The following is a 20,678-nucleotide window of genomic DNA, read 5'->3' on the forward strand; positions in this document are numbered from 1 at the left end:
AGCCACACTTTCCTCTACTCTGTTGTGTGGACATACTCAGGCATGAGAGAGCCCAAGCACTTCTCTGCAGACCCCAAGCTCTCATTACTGGGAAACCCACAGGATCCTGCAGGAGGGTCCATTTTCCCTGACTGATATTGCGATGGAAGAGTCAAGTTCTGCTTTCAGCTTTCCTGATTTATATTGTTCTGTGTGTCTTGGGGTCACATTTATCTGTGCATGCTAATGATATAAAAAATTGAATTTTGGAAAAAAATCTGAAAGTGACCAGGGCAGGATGGATTTCAAGTGTCCAGAATGTTCCTCTAAGCAAAATTAAATTTACACATTTCCATTATTAGATATTGCAAAAGGTTTTTAGTGATTAAAACAGAATGTACTAATACATAAAAATATTCTTCCAAATTATTCTGAATTATATTCACAAGCCTATAATTTGCCACCATGAATTGGAACTTACCAGCACATTTATTTGATTTTCTAAAAGACTTAATGTAATTCCATTTGATCACGGTCCCTTGTTTGACATTTACCAACTGAAAGTTCTTAACCATGTGATACTCCATTCTATAAAATGAGGTTTTGAACATAGAACCTCATTTCCATCTAAAGATTTCAAAATGTACAATTACTCAAACAATAATTGTTCTATGAATTATGAAGATGAACAAAGCAAGATTATCAATCAAAATATTAAAACTTATTAATTCCCTGGTAATCAGTATACAAATTAGTAGTGTTTAAAATCTCTACATGACATATGCAAGTTATGTCCCATGAAGTTAATAAATAGATAATTGAAGAAGTAAAATTGGCATTCCCTATAAGAAAAATTGACTCATTTGAGAAGGATCTCAAAGAAGCAAACATCTTTAGAAGACAATATCCTCATTACACCATAAATAACATGGTCCTCTGGGCTCCAACAATCCTAATGAGCTCAGAGGACCATGTTCTGTATGGTGCAATGAGGATATTGTCTTCTAAAGATGTTTGCTGCTTTGAGAAGAAAAGAAGCTACTGGGAAACCTCACTAGTAGACTGAATTTCCTCCTCCAATGCCCTTTTTAGAATCCACACTAACTCTGCATCTGAGGACACAGAGGTACTTTGTCATCTGAATAAGCTGAGCAGAGCACAAACACTTGTAAGTTTTATGGAAAGGATGTGTTTAAGTTCTGTCTCTGCAGATTTGTAATTTTAATGTCTGTAGAAAGGCAAGAAGTTCCCACTGGAGAACACAGAACTCTGGCTTCCCCAGTGGGACATGTCATCTCTCTCAATTTTATTGTCTTCTCTGATGGATAACAGCAATCCAAGAGATCTGGGCTTCAAATTCTTAAAGTTTCCTGGACTCATCTGGAAAAGCATCTTGATTGAGATCATTTTCTCATGCTGATAAGGAAACTTAAATTACTCATATTCTGGTCCTAAAATCAAATTAGTCCAAAACTGTCCCACAACTTATAATGCCTCTACTTTGATGTGAGGGACTCCTGGTACCCACATAATTTCCCTTAAGCCCTGAAGTGTGTGATGGGCCCCTCTTTCCTACTTTGCACATGGATCACACCTTCTTGGGGCTAGTGATTGTTTGGTATGTCATCCTTTCCAAAGTGACAGTCCTGTGGCTAAAGCTCTAAGTGAAATATTAAAATTAAGAAAATAAGAGAAAGACCAATAGGTCACATGTTGTAGAAATCACAGGAAGTTGGAATCTAATCAGAGTCCAAGCCGAGTCCGAGCTGGAGTCCACTCTAAGAAATCTACATGATCAAATCCACCTTCTTTGAGAGAAAACCATGTAAAAATTAGGCTCAGTCTTCTGGGTACTGTATAAAAATATACATAAAAGCATTAAAATGCTATATTAAAAAAGGATTCCCATTATCTGGAGTCAAAAGAAAGGACAGTCATTTCAAGCAGACCCACTTATGTTCCAGTTGTAGAAATCAGAAGATAGCTCTTGATAACTGACATTATCAACATGTGAAGGGTTAGTACAGGCATGATAATGAATGAAACATTCATTTTTTCTAGAGGTAATTGAAAACTTGGACTAAATGGAAATATATAAAATGAAAACTAATATCCACAGACACAAATTCCACATGGATGGGATGAGGGAGGTTGAAAAACTGAAGAAAAACTCACAATAATTGCCAAAGCATGAGACCTCCACAGCCACATGAGAGGGAAACATAAAACAGGAAAAGAGTGCAAGTCATTGAACAAGTATTTCAGCATATGAACAGTTAGGAAAGACACATCAAGGGCGGAGGAAAAGTATCCCCTCATGCAGCTCCCATCCTGGACCCACCACATGAAAGTTTTGTGCCTTTGGTGAATTGGGCTCTGCCTTACTCCCTGGCATAGCCTATTAATCACCAACGTGCCACCTGGAATACTGTCTCTAATACACACTCACCTCCTGGGAGGCTTCTGGAATGAGCCATGGCAGAGGGTTGGCCAGTTCTTCCAACTTTGTGGAGCCAAGAAAAGCTCATTGGAGAAGTGGAGAATTGCAGACCACACCTTTGTTGTAATGTGGACATGCTGTGTAATTAGGTGTTGTTGAGTCCAATCTCTTTATAGCCATGGTTTTTCATAGAGAGGAAAATAATTTCATCTCTAATTGTGAGGATTAGGCCAAAACATACTGAACAAGTGGGTTCCAACCAGTTCAAGAAGGCTCTCTGGGGAGCTGGGCATTGTGGTATTTGCCTGTAATCTCACCAGCTTGGAAGGCTGAGGAAGGAGGGTCATGATTTCAGAGCCAGCCTCAGTGAAAAAAAATTTACTAAGCAGATCAGTGGGATTCTGTCTCTACATAAAATAGAGATAGGGAGGTGGCTCAGGGGTTGAGTTCCCCTGAGTTCAATCTTGGTCATCATACCCCCCAAAAAAAGAATGTCTGGGGAGTGAGTCTCAGGCTTTGGATTTATAAGAGCTTTCATGGAGGTTCTAAAGTGTAGAACTAGTATAGAGTAATTGTTATGGGCCAAGCTCTGTGTTGGATGTGCATGCATTTGAATCCAGGCTTATATATATATATATATATATATATATATATATATATATATATATATGTGTGTGTGTGTGTGTGTGTGTGTGTATTATAGATTTGAGGTTGATCTATTGATGGAATATTTCCTACACAAGGCATTTATGTGCTTTATTTAAAGTCTGAAATAGTTTTATATTTTAAATAATCTGCAGGTACATAGAGAAAAATAATAGTTATCAGAAAATCATGTATGTGAAGTTAGATCATTTCATGACTCTTTAGAACATGTAGATCTATAAGGCAAGATAGTAAGAGAAACACTAAAATTGAAACATTCATGAACTTGGGATGCCATTTAAAAATCTGAGGTGAATGTTGGTCCACAATCTGACTTCCATAACAAGACCCCTACAGCACAAAATTTAAAAATCAAGAATAAATCAAGGGGATAGATTCAAACTAAAAAACTGCTTCTCAGAAAAAGAAACAATAATGTGAAGAAAGAACCTACAGATTTTATACAAATCTTTACCACACGTAATTCTGAAAATGCACTAATGTCTAGGGTATATAAAGAACTCAAAATTAGCATAAACAACAATAACAAAAAACAATTAACAAATGGACTCTGTAACTGAACAGACACTTCACAGAAGAAATATAATCCATTAACAAATATATGAAAAAACATTCCACCTATCTAGCAATTAGGAAAATATACATCAAAATTACTTTAAGATTTTATCTCACTTCAGTCAGAATGGCAATCATTAATAATACAGGCAACAATAAATGTTGCTGAGGTTTTGGGGAAAAAGGAACACTCACACATTGCTCATGAGATTGACTCCAAATTGGTGCAACCACCATGGAAAGCAGTATGGAGATGCCTTGAAAAACCAGAATGGAAACATCATTTGACCCAGCTATCCCTCTCTTTGGAGTATACCCAAAGGACATAAAAACAGCATACTACAGGGAAACAGCTGCACCAATGTTTATAGCAGCACGATTCACAACAGATAAACCATAGAACCAACCTATGTTTCCTTCAACAGATGAATGGATAAATAAAATTATATATATATATATATATATATATATATATATATATATAATTTCCCCCACCAATGGAATATTACTTAGCTGTAAAGATGAATGAAACTATACCATTTGGTGGTAAAAAAATAGAGTTGAAGAATATCATGCTAAGTGAAATAAGCCCCCCCCACAGAAACACAAAGGCCAAATGTTCTCTCCAATAAGTGTATGCTAATTCACAATGGGGGTGGGGAAGAATAGTTGTTTTGATTAAGTAGAGAGGAGTACAGGGAGGGGAAGGAATATGGGGATAGAAATTATAGTAGAATGAAACAGACATTTCATATAATACATAATATATAGAGATGCTAAAGCACTCAACAAGGGAGGGGGAGAGAACAGAAATTCAGTGGATTAGACAAAGTTTGATTGAAGGGAAGAAAAGGGGAGTAGGAATACAAATGACAGTAGAATTAATCAGACACAACTTTTCAATGTTTATATATAAATACACCACCAGGAAAGGTCCACACCATGTACACCTCAAGAATGTTATGTTAACTAAAATGAGTTTTACTCCATATATAATATATCAAAATTTGCTCTACTATCATGTATACCTAAAAAGACTAACAAATTTTAGAAATGACAAGGGATAATTTGTATACCGAGAAGGTGTGAGTTAAAAACTCTTCAATGAATGGTAATGTCATTAAGGTGAAATAAAAGTATAAAAGAGTACCTTGAGCCCATAGAAAACAACAATGGTAAATAGAGTTGCCCAAGTCAGTCTGCGCAACTAGGTATAATCACATAATTTTTGGTTTACAATTCTTTTCTATTTGTTTTACAAAGCAACACAAGAAGAATTCTTACAAGTTGAGCAGAGAGGAAACTTTACATAGCAGTGTTATGAATACTATTAATACTGCTGTGTGCACTGAAAGAAAGCATTCTCAACTTCCTCCCCCATGCAATAAAAAATCATGCAGTTGAAAGATACGCTAATTACAGACTAGATAACATACATGTGTTTCTGACATTAAGTATGTGTGCAGCTGCTCAACTTGCAGGTCAGATCCAATGGATAATAAGGAAGACACTCCCTTCTTACAGGACAGTGTTTCCTTGAGTAATACTATGAAAGCAAGAGAGAAAGCAAAATGAAAGACACAGGCAACTGTATTGCCAGACTAGGAAAACACAACCACTGAACCTATGTACTGGGGAGTCCCAAAGAGCTTTTCAGGGTCCTGACTGGGAAGTGCTGGGAAGAGCATCCTGAAGTCTTGTTCTAACTTGTATTGAAAGTGAGGCCGAATAAATACAAGTTAGAACAAAGAAAACTTCATTCTAACATATTGCATGACCTCGTGATCCCCTGAAAACACCAACTCCTCCCAAGAACAGGTCAGATCCTAGAGGAGGGAGTGAGAGCCTTGGGATGACTAAATAAATTGGGATTCCAATGAGTGAGCCACCCAGCCAGATGCATTGAGAAATCAGCATTCTTTATATGTTTCATCAAGGATTGCAGACATCATTCAATCAAGAAATGGGAAGATCTTTAGTATTTTCCTCAGACCTCTAGGAATGAACCTTCCCTCCTGGCCTTATAGTTTAAACTCTTATATGTAAAATGAAGCTAGTTTTCTGCATAAAATAATATGGAGATAAGCATGAAACCTAGAGATTTATCCTTTGGAATAAAGAATGCTGTGAATATTATTCTCCTAGAACTTATCATTATATTTCAATATTTATTTTCCCAAATAAAGTTAAATGAAATGTTGGTGGGTGGTGTTTTTTGACCCAAAAGGCTCACATATGAAGAGAATATTGTGTTTTTACTTTTTGAACAGGACTTGTAGATGAGAGTCAAGAGGTATATATCAATCAAAATTGTGTTTCTCTCTCTGTGGTGTCATGGGATTTTGGAGCTATAAGATCTGAGGAGGGACATGGTTAGTTTATAATATCTTATAATTACTTGGTTGCAGAGGTTTCTGGGAGACCATGACACATGCTATCTATCATATAATCCAATAAGTCTAACAAACATTATAATGTAAATTATTAAGTAGAACCAAAGTTTCTACAAAATGAAAATATATAATGAAATAAAAAATATGGGGGCATAAATGCTCCTATACTATATCTTTTTCTTTTTACGGAAATCATTTTACATGTTTCTAGTTACACTTTTTTACTGGGTATGCAAAACTAAAAAAGTGGTCCCAAATTGTGATGTTGTTCCTATACTAGTGGTGAGTATAGTCACCTCAGTGATGAAAGTCATAGAATTCATGAGAAACTGCATGGTTTCTTCTGTCCAAGACTCAGGATGGGCCTATGGACCATGTGGATTCCCCAGGAAACATTAAGACTATTTCCCCCTTCAGTAATCCTCCTTTATTGCCTGAATATGCACGTTGGCTCCTAGTCTCTTGGGTCCTTCTTTTCTCCCTGATTGGGAGCTTGTATAACTCTCCGGAGTTGTAGATCCCTTAGGGAGTACTGCTACTCTATAAGGTGAAATGCTAAACTCATAATTCAAACTAGGGATATCTGGGCATTATTTTAGTATCACAAGGTCCTTCCTATAACTTTCTTAATTTTCCCATAATTACAAACAAGAGAGTATATAATTTACATAAATAATATTCTCCAAATAATACTTGATTAAACATATGAAATAATTAATGGAGACGTTATAACATTATTTACCCAATAGAATGTTTTACTATTGCATCGATCCATTAGCAAAGTGAATAGTGGTAGACGTGTGACCTAATAACATCATTAAATGCATGACAAGGTTAACATTAAGAAATTCACACTTTATTTAGAAACTAATTGCATCTGTAATGAAATATAAGTAAAAACGCTCTGTAAAACTTGCATGGTGGACCATGCTTTGACCCTAGGGATGTGAGAAGCTTTGCAAGTTCAAAGTCAGGCTCCACAACTTAGTGAGGACCTATGCAACTTAGAAAACCCTATCTCTAAATAAAAAAGAAAAAAATCTGAGGATGTAGTTTACCGATTAAGTGTCCCTAACTTTAAGGGGCTCTGAAAATTTTAAATTTTAAAATTCATATAAATCTTAAGAGACTTCTAAAATAATCAACTCTGAGTATTATTATTTCTCCAGTTGTGAAAAATGAGACTCTTTAGTAATTGTTGATTTATACTAAAATTATATCCTTTTAGGGATTACAATTCTATACTTGTATTTCCTTATTTCTACAATATCAGCTCAAGATGTTAAGAAAATTTTAAGCAAATGTCAAAAGCAATTACCCATTTTCTACATTTAAATGATTTTTTTTTCCATCCTAGGTCCCAAATACTTCAAGGGTAGGGCTATAGATATGAAACTTACTACCATCTTTATATTTGTTAAGGTGTTTTTGTAAATATTTTGCTGTTATCTAAGGTACACACTTTGGACAGATGCTACTCCACATTTGCTACAGATATGAGGTCAGTAATTAAAAAATGTCGGAAATTAGAATACAGTCTTGGACACATTCTTTGGGTTTCGATATGCTATAAATCCTCCAGTGTTTCAAAAATGATGGATCAATGGCCAAAAGCTTTGCAATGATTTTTCCATACATCCTCTCACTCGTATGAATTCTGAGGTGCTGAGTAGGGTGTGAACAACTATTGGAGACTCTGTCACCTATTTTACATTTATATAATTTCTGTGATATCATGTCTCTGTTGTGAAACATTGTTGAACTACTGTGAAATAGGGTTGATTTATCCTTAAAGACACTGATGCAATGTTTTCATTGTAAAACTTCTCTCCAGTATAAAATCTATAATGTTTAGTATGATGTGACCTTCAATATTAAAAGCTTTGCCATTCTTCACACTTATAGGACTTCTCTCTAGTATGGGTTCTCTGGTGTCGAGTAAGTATTGATTTTTGATTAAAAGCTTTGCCACATTCTCTACATTTGTAGGGCTTCTCTCCAGTGTGGATTTTCTGGTGCTGAGTAAGTGATGATTTTTGACTGAAACCCTTGCCACACAATTTACATTTGTAGGGCTTTTCTCCAGTATGAATCCTGTTGTGGCAATATAGATGTGAGTCTTTATTAAAACTTTTGCCACACACTTTACATTTGTAGGGCTTCTCTCCAGTATGAATCCTTTCGTGACAATTAAGCTGTGAGATGGTTTTAAAAGCTTTACCACATTCTTTACAGCTGTAGGGCCTCTCTCCAGTGTGGATTCACTGGTGCTGAGTAAGTGATGATATGTGATTAAAACACTTGCCACACTCTTTACACTTGTAGGGCTTCTCTCCAGTGTGGATTCGCAGGTGATGAGTAAGTGATGATTTTTGACTGAAACTTTTCACACACATTGTACATTTGTAGGCCTTCTCTCCAGTGTGGATTCTCAGGTGCCTAGTAAGTACTATTTTTTGATTAAAACGTTTGCCACATTCTTCACATTTGTAAGGCTTCTCTCCAGGGTGGTTTCGCTGGTGCTGAGTAAGTGATGATTTTTGACTGAAACTCTTGCCACACAATTTACATTTGTAGGGCTTCTCTCCAGCATGAATCCTGATGTGGTAATAGAGATGTGAGTTTTTATTAAAACTTTTGCCACACACTTTACATTTGTAGGGCTTCTCTCCAGTATGAATTCTCTGGTAATTTTAAGGCTTGGTTTTTGACTGAAACTTTTGAAAAATTGTTTACATATGTAGGGCATCACTCCAGTGTGTGACCACTGGTGACAAATAAGATTTGAGCTTTTATTAGAAGTTTTGTCACATTCTTTGCATGTGCATGGCATATCTCCTGTATTAAAACTCATATGTTGAGTAAAGTTCTTGAGTGCATTGCATTTTCACATTCGTAGGTCTTCTCTGCAGAATAATTTTTTGGTGTTGAGTAAGGGTTGAAAAACTTTTTAAGGCTTTCCCACACTTTTTACATTTACAGCTCTCTCCTTCAGTCTAAATCCTCTGATACTTAACAAGTTGTAACTTTTCACTAAAAGTTTTTTCACATTCTTTAAATTTGTAGAATTTATCACTGTCATACTATCTGCTGTGTTTAAAAAATATATCAAAGCATTTGCTTGCTCAATATCTTCTACATTTATAGGGCTCTCTTTATCTATACATTTTCTTGTATTAAGCAAGCTCTGCACTGTGGTTAAGAGCCCTTTCACATATCTTACACTTGCAGGTTTTGTCTTGGCTATGAATATTTTAATGAATACTAGTTTTTGATCACTAAAGCAAGACTTTCCTACATTTTTCATCTTGGTAAATTTCCTTTAGACAAGGACTAGGATTTCTCTATACTCATAATTTTTATCACCAATGTAAATATACTGGTCATTAATCAGGGTAGGGACATGGCTTATTGTATTACTTATAGCATTATCTATATAATGCACTTTCCAGAAATCTGTATCAGAATTGTCATTGAGCAATAGTGGGGAAGTAGAAACTTTTCTACAATTCTTAATATTATCCATTTGGGCACAAGGAGAAATTAATCTTTTGTTTCAGAAAAATGGACATTTTATAAACAAACTCCCAAGAGGATCACTTTTAGAAATATCTTTTCTGTACAGTGTTTGACTGGAATTTTAAATCAGTGCTACTTTTATAATTGGCCAAGTTAAAAACGGATGCATGGACTAGATTTTAAATTTTCCACATTGCCTTTCAGTTCAAAATGGCTGTGGATTTATTCTTAAAGACATATAAAACTCCTCAAAATAATTGGAATGCATTGAATTAATTGTCTCTGGTGTCTTTTGACCATAAAATTTTTGTCATAAATAGGCACTATTGATTGATTTTGTCTATTATAATACAATTTTTGAACTTTACTCTCACCTATATTTTCCCATTGTTTTCTTGGTTGTAAATAGTCAAAGTCACATTTTCCATATCTTCCATCTCTCTCTTTTATTCCCTGCTCATGTAAAATTTGTCGAGGATGATGAGAAGTCATGGCTATAATAAATAAAAATAACAAACATGTTTTCTTACTGTACTAGGCTGAGTATGTTTTGCATACCTAAGAAATTACAGCAAAAAATAAAATCAGCAGGGGAGTGGATTATTAAATCCAAGTCCATCATTACTGTAGAAATATATAAATCAAATAAAAATACACACAGAAAATTAGTTTGAAGATTGTCCTAATCATCTTTGTGTTCACAGTATCCAAGATGAGTACATTACTATGGAGAGTAATATAGTAGAGAAAAATACATTCTGTTACACAAATATTTTCCTCCTTCAGAATATATTTTCAAAATCTACCAACTTTCTTCTGTTTCATTAAAGATAAAAATATGAAACATGTGAATATTTGGGGACTGTTCAAAAAGGGGTTCCTGCTTACCATCAGAAAAAAAATGGCTAAATCAACTGTAGACAAAGTTATGAATCACTCAAAGGGAATAGTCAATTATCATTTAAAAGGTGTTTACTGAACTAAACCAACACACAAAAAAAAACAGAATAAAAATTAGTTAAGAATTGTTAATAGTAATAAGCAGAAAATGTATCTTGAAAGACTTTCTTTCGAAAATGTCTGAAAGAGTCAAGGGTGGTTGTACATACCAACATTGGAGATTGAGGTGTTTACTGAACTAAACCAAACACACAAAAAGGTGTTTACTGAACTAACCAACACACAAAAAAACAGAATAAAAATTAGTCAAGAATTGTTAATAGTAATAAGCAGAAAATGTATGTTGAAAGACTTTCTTTCGAAAATGTCTGAAAGAGTCAAGGGTGGTTGTACATACCAACATTGGATATTGAGGTAGAGCATCAAAATTTGAAGGCCAGACAAAGTAAAAATTGCAAAGTGCTAAATTGCCCTTAAGTTCTCTTTCCAGTACTAATAAACACATCTCAGAAAATAGGAAAAATGAAACATCTAAGTAGCTCAGTTTTCTCCAAGTTGTAAAGAATCAAAGTAGGTTGTAATCCATGTTTAAAAACTCAGGATACTGAGATCATCCAAGAGAAATAGATTGGTCACCTAGAAATGTGTAACTATATAATTGTGAAATCCTTAGTGTAATCATCACAACACAGGAAGGAATTCAAGTCTATCTATATTCAAGGGATGAAAGAATAAAATTATCAAACAAGACATTATATTCACAGCTACTACCTTTCTAAAGAGAAGGAAAATGAAGACTTTAAACATATAAAAATACACAAACTATTCATCAACACTGGATCTGTTCTCCAAAATGTACTAAAGGTAATCCTTCATAATAAAATGTAAGTGCACACCATCATAAGTAATATAAAATTTTAAACATTTCTTGGCAAAAACAATTCTATTTTATTGTAATGACGGGTCTCCAAACATGTAATTTTGCAAAAGAATTTGAAAGAAAAAAGCATAACAACAATACTGTTAATAGGCATATATACCTGTATCAATAATATAATTTTAAAAGGAAACATAAATATATTTAGTTTTTTAATAAAGTGAAGTCAAGTTGATACTCATACAAAGTATGAGAAGAACATTCTTCATTTTTAGAGTTTTTTGTTGGCAAATGCAAGATTACAAAATTCTAATCAAAACAAAACTTGGATATCTGAATTTACTCTAAATATTGCAATTTTAGGTAGTCTACAGGATACTCTAAATCTAAGAACACACATATACTGAAAGCCAAAGGATATAATAATGACACATACAAAAGTGATTGAACAAAACCTGGGCTGTCTAAATTATAGTACACAAAGCATAGTTGAAGACAGTTATAGGACATAGAAGACGTTTTAAATTAAAAAAAAAAAAAAAAACTTCGAAAAAAGGCAAAAGAGAGGAAAAGACCCTTTTCCTAGGTTCTGAATTAAGAGGAAATACATTTGCAATGGACATCCTATTTCCCAAACACACAAAGAAAACATTAAGAGAGTTCAATGAAAACAAAGAGTCACTGTCATATTAAGAGACATAAATCCCCACTTACTGAAAAGGGAAATACAGTGAAGCAAAATGGTAATTGCAAAGCATAAGACTTTGAAAATATTTTCAAAGTACTATACATTTATGGAATCCCTGTTCTTAATCACAAGTGGGATATTATGCTGGTTAGATCAATTTTATATATTAAAACAAAGGTTAGTATATATTTAAGTGATAGTTATTTTTAACCAACATGGAATAAATATTTGAAGTCAAAAGTGTTAGGGATTTTCAAAAATCCCTAAATACGTGTCACTTGATTGAACACTCTTGGGCATGCTGTTGTTCAAAATTGAAAGATTAAATTTAAAGATGTTTATACTACTTAAAGTTAACTAGAGGCTCCATGTAGTATTCATCAACCTCCCATTTAATTTTTTTTTGCAGAGAAATCTATCCTTTTAATTGTATGAATACCCCCCCCAAACACAAATAAGAAAATTTCCCTACTAAAAACAAATACTATACTTTACAGCATTCAATTGTAAATGCAAACATGGAGTCAGGCAGAGGGAGTTCTTAGTGAGTGTGGCAATAAGCCCTCAAATCAATAGCAAATTAGAAACATTGCACACCAGTGTTGTTACATTGTTATTCAACAGAGCCATCATTGGGGATGCAAACCAAATATTCCTTGAAAAGATCGATGAGCCATTTTGGAATATAGAAACTATAGAACTTTGAAGTCAAAGAATTTATTCTAATTATATATTTTACAAAATGTATGTACACTAGGTTAACTGAAATGTCACAGAAAGAATACTTCAGAATTCTACAAACATGACATCTCTAAACTAAAAAACAAGCTTTCTGAACAAAAGAGAATAGTTTTGTGATGAGGAGATAGAAATGAGTCCTTGCTTTCTAGGCATTCTTTTTTTTTTTGAGATGTAAACTTCGTAGAGATATATTGCATAACAATTTGAATTAATGATACTGAACTGTACATTTAAAATTTTGGAGACAGTAAGTTTTATTTTGCGGTTTTGATTACAATGAAAATTAAAAGTTAAAGAGAATTGCAACATTTCTCAAAGCTACATTTCAATTAATGTGGTCTTTATCCTATATATAAGAACAAGCTCATCCATATACAAATGATGGGCATGCATGTAATCTCAGCTACTAGGAAGTCTGAGGCAAGTGAATTGCAAATTCAAGACATCCTCAATAACTTAGTGAGAACCTCTTTCCAATGATGAGAGAAAAGGTACTTGGGGTGTAGTTCAGCATGAGAGTATCACTTCCATCAATCCCCATTACACATATACATAGAAAACTTCAATTTCTACGTACATGGGCAGAATGAAAAGCCAATCAAGAAAAATACAAAAGTCATGGACAAAAGAGGCTTAATATTTATACAAGCAAAAGCACATATAATATTATTGGGAATACAAACAAGAATGACACATATCTTAGTTTCTGAAACAATTAACTGATATGAGGAAACCCAGACTATAACATGGATCCTACTGTGCACAATTTAAAAAAGAGAAAAAACAACCAAATTTTAAATATCCACAGATGTATTATTTTACAAATCCTCTAACTCAAATTAAACTTACACCATCTCTCAAAACAGCAGTCTGTGTCCAAATTGACATTCATTCCATGGCAGGTAATTTCACAGAAAATCCATTACACATATAAAAAATAAAACTGATAAGGAAAATTTCATGAAAAAATGTACAAATAAGATTAGAGAAACTGACTTATGACAGTAATGTATAACAATGAGTGGACTTAGAGGTCTCCAGAAATGTGCAAAACTTTTCTGCAAATAATGGAAGAAGGGCTGGAGTTGTAGAGTACTGTTAGAGAGCTTGCCTAGCATGTGTGAGGCCCTGGGTTCAATTCTCAGCACCATATATGGATAAATAGGAAATTCATTAACAACTAAAAATATTTTTGAAATTATGGAAGAGCTGTCAGATAATATTGACACTCACAAGGCAAGGGGAGTGTTTTGTTGTTAATTTGAATGTATGGAGGAAAAGCAGGATACTACATAATTATAAAGCACAAAAAAACAGGACACGTTTTTCTATGATAACAAGAGAAAGAATTCAAAGCTTCTCAAAAATATTTTCTGCTAGATAATGTCTTAATGAACCTTTTTGATTTTACGCTTACTCCTCTACCTCAACTATGTCCTCTGCTATATGTGTGCCACAGGATTTGACATCACTGCATTCCTCTTAGTCAACAATATGTCAAGTGAAAGATATATATCATGCCACCAAAGGAAAACATTAAGGATGAAAATAAACATCATTAACATTGTCTTGTCAGCACCAAGAACTACCCCATCTTCTTTATTGAAATCATAAATCTGCAACACATTCTTGTGGAGAAGTTCCCAAAAGATATATTTCAAGGGAAAAAAAACTAAATAATGATAATTAGGAATTTTGAAGGAAAGTTATGCTCACCCACAAAGACTAGGTTGCTGTAGTTCTCCAACATCACTTCTCTATATAAATTCTGCTGAGCAGGATCCAGGTATTCCAATTCCTCCTCAGAAAAATCAATAGCCACATCCTCAAATGTCAATGGCTCCTGAAATAAAAATTGATAGATCAAAAGAACATGGACCAAACCATTATTCAGTTTTTAATTTGAATTAAGAGTTTGTAAAACTGACTGTCATGTAGGAGAGTGACTTTAATTATGTAATAAGATATTTTCCATTATCTAATTCAGAGGAAAATATATAAGTCCAAAAACAGTATATATATATATATATATATATATATATATATATATATATATATTCCATATCAGAATGAAGTGAAGGATATATACCATAACCCAAGCACTGAATGAAAGCCGAACTCCTAACTTTTGTGCCATCAGTGAATGTGAAATTTGGTGGACATACCAGATGCAAATCAGACTTGTCAAAGATATTCTCATAAGGTGATTGTGCACAAGGGAGACAAAAAAACTGGTAAAAAAAGCTTTTGAAAACAGTCTGCTTCCTATTCTCTCTGCTTTCTATCCATGAGATAGATTGAGATCCCCAATACAATTAGTTTCCAGTATCATCCATGAAACATTCCCAATGTGTAAAATATTCATAAAATATTAATGTTTGGAGACATGTAAAGTGACACGTACACCTCGTTGAAAGACAAACTTGAATTATTTCAAGTTCTATAAGCAGTTCAATGAGTGAATCAGTTTGGTACAATATAATGAACAATGGGTTACAAAAGACTAACTGTAAACAAAGACAAATGGGGGGAGAGAAAGGGAGAGAGAAGGGAAAGGATATGCAAATGCTAGGAGACCTTCAATGATACACAAAAGTATAAGAGGTTATGATGGGCAATGGGGAGGGGGGGGAAAGGGAGAGAATTGAACAACAGCAGAGGGGGCAGAGAGGGAAGGTGGGAGGGGAGGGGAGGGGGGATAGTAGCGGTTAGGAAAGGTAGCAGATCAAGACAGTCACTAATATGCCATTATGTAAAAATGTGAGTATGTAACAGATGTGATTCTGCTATCTGTATTTGGGGTAGAAATGGGAGTTCAAAACACAATAGAGTCAAATGTATGAAAGATGATTTATCAAGAGCTCTGTAATGTTTGGAACAATCAATAATAAAAAAAAAAATAAAGAAAAAGAAAACAGTCTGGTTCCTATTCTCTCTGCTTTCTATCCATGAGATAGATTGAACTCCCCAATACAATTAGTTTAAAGTATCATCCATGAAATATCCCCAATATGTAAAATATTCATAAAATATTAATGTTTGGAGACATGTAAAGTGATACTTCCACCTCGTGAAAAAACAAACTTGAATTATTTCCAGTTCTATAAGCAGTTCAATGAGTGAATCAATTTGGCACAATAGAATGAACAATAGGTTACAAAACACTTCAAGGAGGAGATTAAAAAATTCTTAGAGGTAAACAAGAACATAGAAACAACATATCAAAATCTCTTGAAGACTATGAAAGCAGTACTAAGAGTAAACTCCATTGCATGGAGTTCATTCCTTAAAAGAAGAAAAAGTCAATCATTGATCTCATACTTCATCTCAAAGTCCTAGAAGAACAAATCAACAGCAAAAGCATTAGAAGGCAAAAATAATTGAAATTAGAACTGAAATTGAATTACAAGAAACAATTAAACCTTGACAAAAGTTGGTTCTCGGACAGACCCTAAGCTAATGAAGACAAAGAGAGAAAATTCAAATTACCAGTGTACATGGTGAAAAAGACAATATCCCAACAGACACTAGAGAAATAGACAGGATATTTAGAAATTATCTTGAAAATGTATACCTCAATAAAACAGAAGACACTGAAGGCAACAACAAATTTCTTAAGTCATATGATATGCCCAGATTGAATCAGGAAGACATACACAATTTAAACAGACCAATATTAAATGATGAAATACAAGATGTCATCAGAAGCTTACCAACCAAGAAAGCCCAGGCCAAGATGGATACACTGCCGAGTTAAACAAGACTTTGAAGAAGAAATTCAAAAATACCAATATTCTTCAATTTATATCAGAAAATACAGAAAGAAGCAGCACTTCCAAACTCATTCAATGAGGCCAATATCACCCTGATCCCCAAACCAAGCAGGGACAAATCAAAGAAAGAAAACTTCATGCCAATATCTCTACTGAACATAGATGAAAAACTTCTAAATAAAATTCTGCCAAATTAAATACAAATACATATTAAAAATGTCGTACACCAAGATCAAGTGGGATTTGTCCAGGAATACAGGGTTGGTTCAACATATAGAAATCAATAAAGGTAATTAATCACATCAATGAACTTAAAAATAAGAATCATATGATCATCTCAAGAGACACATAAAAACTATTTGACAAAATACAGCACCCTTTCATGTTCAAAAAATTAGAAAAACTTGAGATAACAGGAACATACCTCAACATCATACTGGCTCTCTACATTAAGCTTAAGGCCAACATCATTTGAAAGGGAGAAAAACTAAAGGCATTCCCTCTAAAAACAGAAACAAGACAGGGGTGCTCTCTCTCACCATTTCTATTCAACATATTTCTTGAAACACTGGCCAGAGCAATTAGACAGACAAAAGAAATTAAAGGAATAACTACAGGAAAAGAACTTAAATTAGCATTATTTGCGAACAATATGATTCTATATCTAGAAGACTCCAAAAGCACCACCAGAAAACTTCTAGAACTAAAAAATGAATGCAGTAAAGCAGCAGGATATAAAATCAACACACATTTTAAAAGGCATTTCTGTATATCAGTGACAAAGCCTCAAGAAGGAAATAAGAAAAACTACCCCATTTACAGTAACTTCAATAAAAGAACACATAAGATACTTGGAAATCAACTTAACGAAAGAGGTGAAAGATCTATACAATGAAACCTATAGAACCCTAACGAAAGAAATCAAAGAAGACCTTAGAAATGGAAAGATCTACCTTACTCTTGCATAGGCAGAATTAATATTATAAAAACGACCATACAATCAAAAGCACTACACTGATTTAATGCAATTCTGATCAAAATCCCAATGACATTTCTCATAGAAATAGAAAAAGCAATCATGAAATTCATCTCGAAAAATAAGAATCCCAGAATAGCTAAAGCAATTAGAAGCAGGAAGAGCAAAGCAGGTGGTGTTACTATACCAGACCTTAAACTATATTGCAGAGAAATAGTAACAAAAACAGCATGGTATTGGCACTAAAACAGGCCAATAAAACAGACCAGTGGTACAGAATATAGGACACACAGACTAACTCACAAAATTACAATTATCTTACATTAGACAAAGGTGCCAAGAACATGCATTGGAGAAAACATAGCTTCTTCAACAAACAGTGCTGGGAAAACTGGAAATACATTTTCAAAAAAAATGAAATTAAAAACCTATCTCTCACCATGCACAAAACTCAACTAAAATTGGATCAAGGACCTAGGATTTAAACCACAGACTCTGCATCTAATAGAAGAAAAAGTAGGCCATAATCTACATCACATGGGGCTAGGCCCCCCCAACTTCCTTAATAAGATGCCTATAGCACAAGAATTAAAACCAAGAATCAAAAATGGGATGGATTCAAACTAAAAAGTTTCTTCTCAGAATAAAATCTGAGCTTAACAGAGAGCCTACACCCTGGGAGTAGGTTTTTACCCCTCACATATCAGATAGAGAACTAATATCTAGTATATAAAGAACTCAAAATGCTAAGAACCAAAAAACCCAATAATACAACCAAAAAATTGGCCAAGGACCTGAACAGACACTTTTCAGAAAAGGATGTAGAATCAAGAAACAAATATTTTTTTAAAAGTTCATCATCTCTTGCAAGTAGAGAAATGCAAATCAAAACCTCTCTAAGATATCATCTCACTAAAGTCAGAATGGCAGCTATCATAAAGACAAACAACAAGTGTTGGCAAGGATGTGGGGGAAAAGGCACAATCATACACTGCTGGTGGGACTGAAAATTGGTGCAAACAACATGGAAAACTTCATAGAGATTCCTTGGAAATCTGGGAATGAAAACACCATTTGACCCAGCTATTTCTCTTCTTGGACTATACTCAAAGGACTTGAAAACAGCATACTACAAGGTCACAGTCATGTCAATGTTTATGGCAGCACAATGCAGAATAGCAAACTGTGGAGCCAACCCAGATGCCCTTCAGTGGATGAATGGATAAAAATATGGGGCATATATACACAATGCAATTTTACTCAGCAGTAATAAAATCATGGCAATTGCATGTCAATGGATGGTATTGGAGAAGTGAAGTTAGGCAAACCCCCCAAAAAATGTTGAATGGTTTCTCTGATATAAGGAGGCTGACTCTAGTGGGGTAGGGAGGGGGAGCATGGGAGGAATAGATGAATTCTACATAGGGAAGAGGGGTTGGAGGGGAGGGGATGAGGCAGGGGATCAGCAGTGATTGTGGAATGTGATGACACCATTATCCAAAGTACATGTATGAAGACACAAATTAGTGCCAACATACCTTATGTACAACCAGAGATATGAAAAATTGTGATATATATGTGTATTAAGAGTTGTATTGCAGAAAGAAATGAGTACATATATAATGGCATAAATTAGCATGAATATACTTTCTACACAGAGATAGGAAAAATTGTGCTGTATGTGTGTAATAAGAATTGTAATGCATTCCACTTTTGTCGTGTATTTTAAAAAATAAATATTTTTTTTTAAAAAAGAAAGGTACTGAAACCTATTTTGGACACTATAAGTCTACATGGCTACATATCTAAAAACACAGAGCTGGAAGGGAAGATGCATGAACAACATGAGAAACCAAGAAAGAATGTGCCCCAAACAAAGATGCTACATTATTAGAATCCATGGTCAGAATAGCAGGATAAATGGGAGAAGGTACATAATTTTCTATGAATTAAAGGATGATATGAAAGCAAATACAGGCAGCAAAGGATTATTTTGATAAAGAGCTACATAAGCACATACAGAAAGCAAAAGATTCCTTCAATAAAGAGATAGAGATTTTGAAAAAAAAAAAAAACAACAGAGAACCTTGAAATGAAGGAAACAGTAAACCAAATTAAGATCTCAATAGGAAGCATCTCCAACAGAATAAATCACTTGGAAGACAGAACCTCTGACATTGAAGGTAGAATATAGAATCTTGAAAAAATAAAGTTGACCCCAGTGAAGATGGTAAGAAACCATGAGCAGAAGATTCAAGAATTGTGAGATAATATGAAAAGACCAAATTTAACAACTATTGGGATAGATGAAGGCATAGAGGTCTAAAGTACAGAAATGGACAATCTATTCAATGAAATAATACCAGAAAATTTTCCAAACATGTAGAGTGAATTGGGAAATTAAATACAAGGATCATATAGGACACCAAATGAACAAGATCACTACAGGTGTACACCAACGCAAATCATAATGAAAACAGCAAACAGGAGAAGCAGAGCACTCCAAAGGACACAAGAGAAAGGAATCAAATTACATATGGGGAAAACCAAACAGGATCTCAGATTTCTGAACTGAGACCCTGAAATCTACAAGATCCTGCAACAATACAAACCAAGCTCTGAAAGAAATGGATGCCAACCAAGAAGCATACCTAGCAAAATTAAATTTTGATTAGCAATTAGATTTTGATTCAGATGTTATTTTATGACAAAATAAAAACCTTCTGTCATACACAAAATTAAAACAATTTACAGTGAGAAACCTGCACTACAGAACATCCTTGGCAAAATATTCCATGAGGAGGAAATAAACAACAATAAAAAATCAGAAAAGGGTAGTATCACTCTAAAGGAAAAACCTATCAAAGAGAAACTGACTTAGTTAAATACCAAAAATAAATAAAAATAACTGGGAATACAAATCTTGTATCAATAATAACCCTGAAAGTTTAGTTCCAACTCAGCAATCAAGAGACAGGCAGATTGGATAAAAAAAAGACCAACAATATGCTGACTCCAAGAGACTCATCTCATAGGAAAGACACCCAGAGACTAAAGGTGACAGGTTGGAAAAAAATATATCGCTCAGGCTGGGACTAGGGCTCAGTGGTAGAGCCCTCACCTAGCACATGTGAGAGCCTGTATTGGATCCTCAGCACCACATAAAACTAA

At 34.2% G+C, this 20,678-nt stretch overlaps 1 pseudogene; it reads right to left on the reverse strand.

The window, feature by feature from the left end:
* Positions 1–7,907: 7,907 nt before the first annotated feature.
* Positions 7,908–20,678, reverse strand: part of LOC144250624 (uncharacterized) — a 30,876-nt pseudogene continuing 18,105 nt past the window's right edge.

The sequence above is a fragment of the Urocitellus parryii genome, chromosome 16 (assembly GCF_045843805.1).
Source record: "Urocitellus parryii isolate mUroPar1 chromosome 16, mUroPar1.hap1, whole genome shotgun sequence".
Classification (NCBI taxonomy): Eukaryota; Metazoa; Chordata; class Mammalia; order Rodentia; family Sciuridae; genus Urocitellus; species Urocitellus parryii.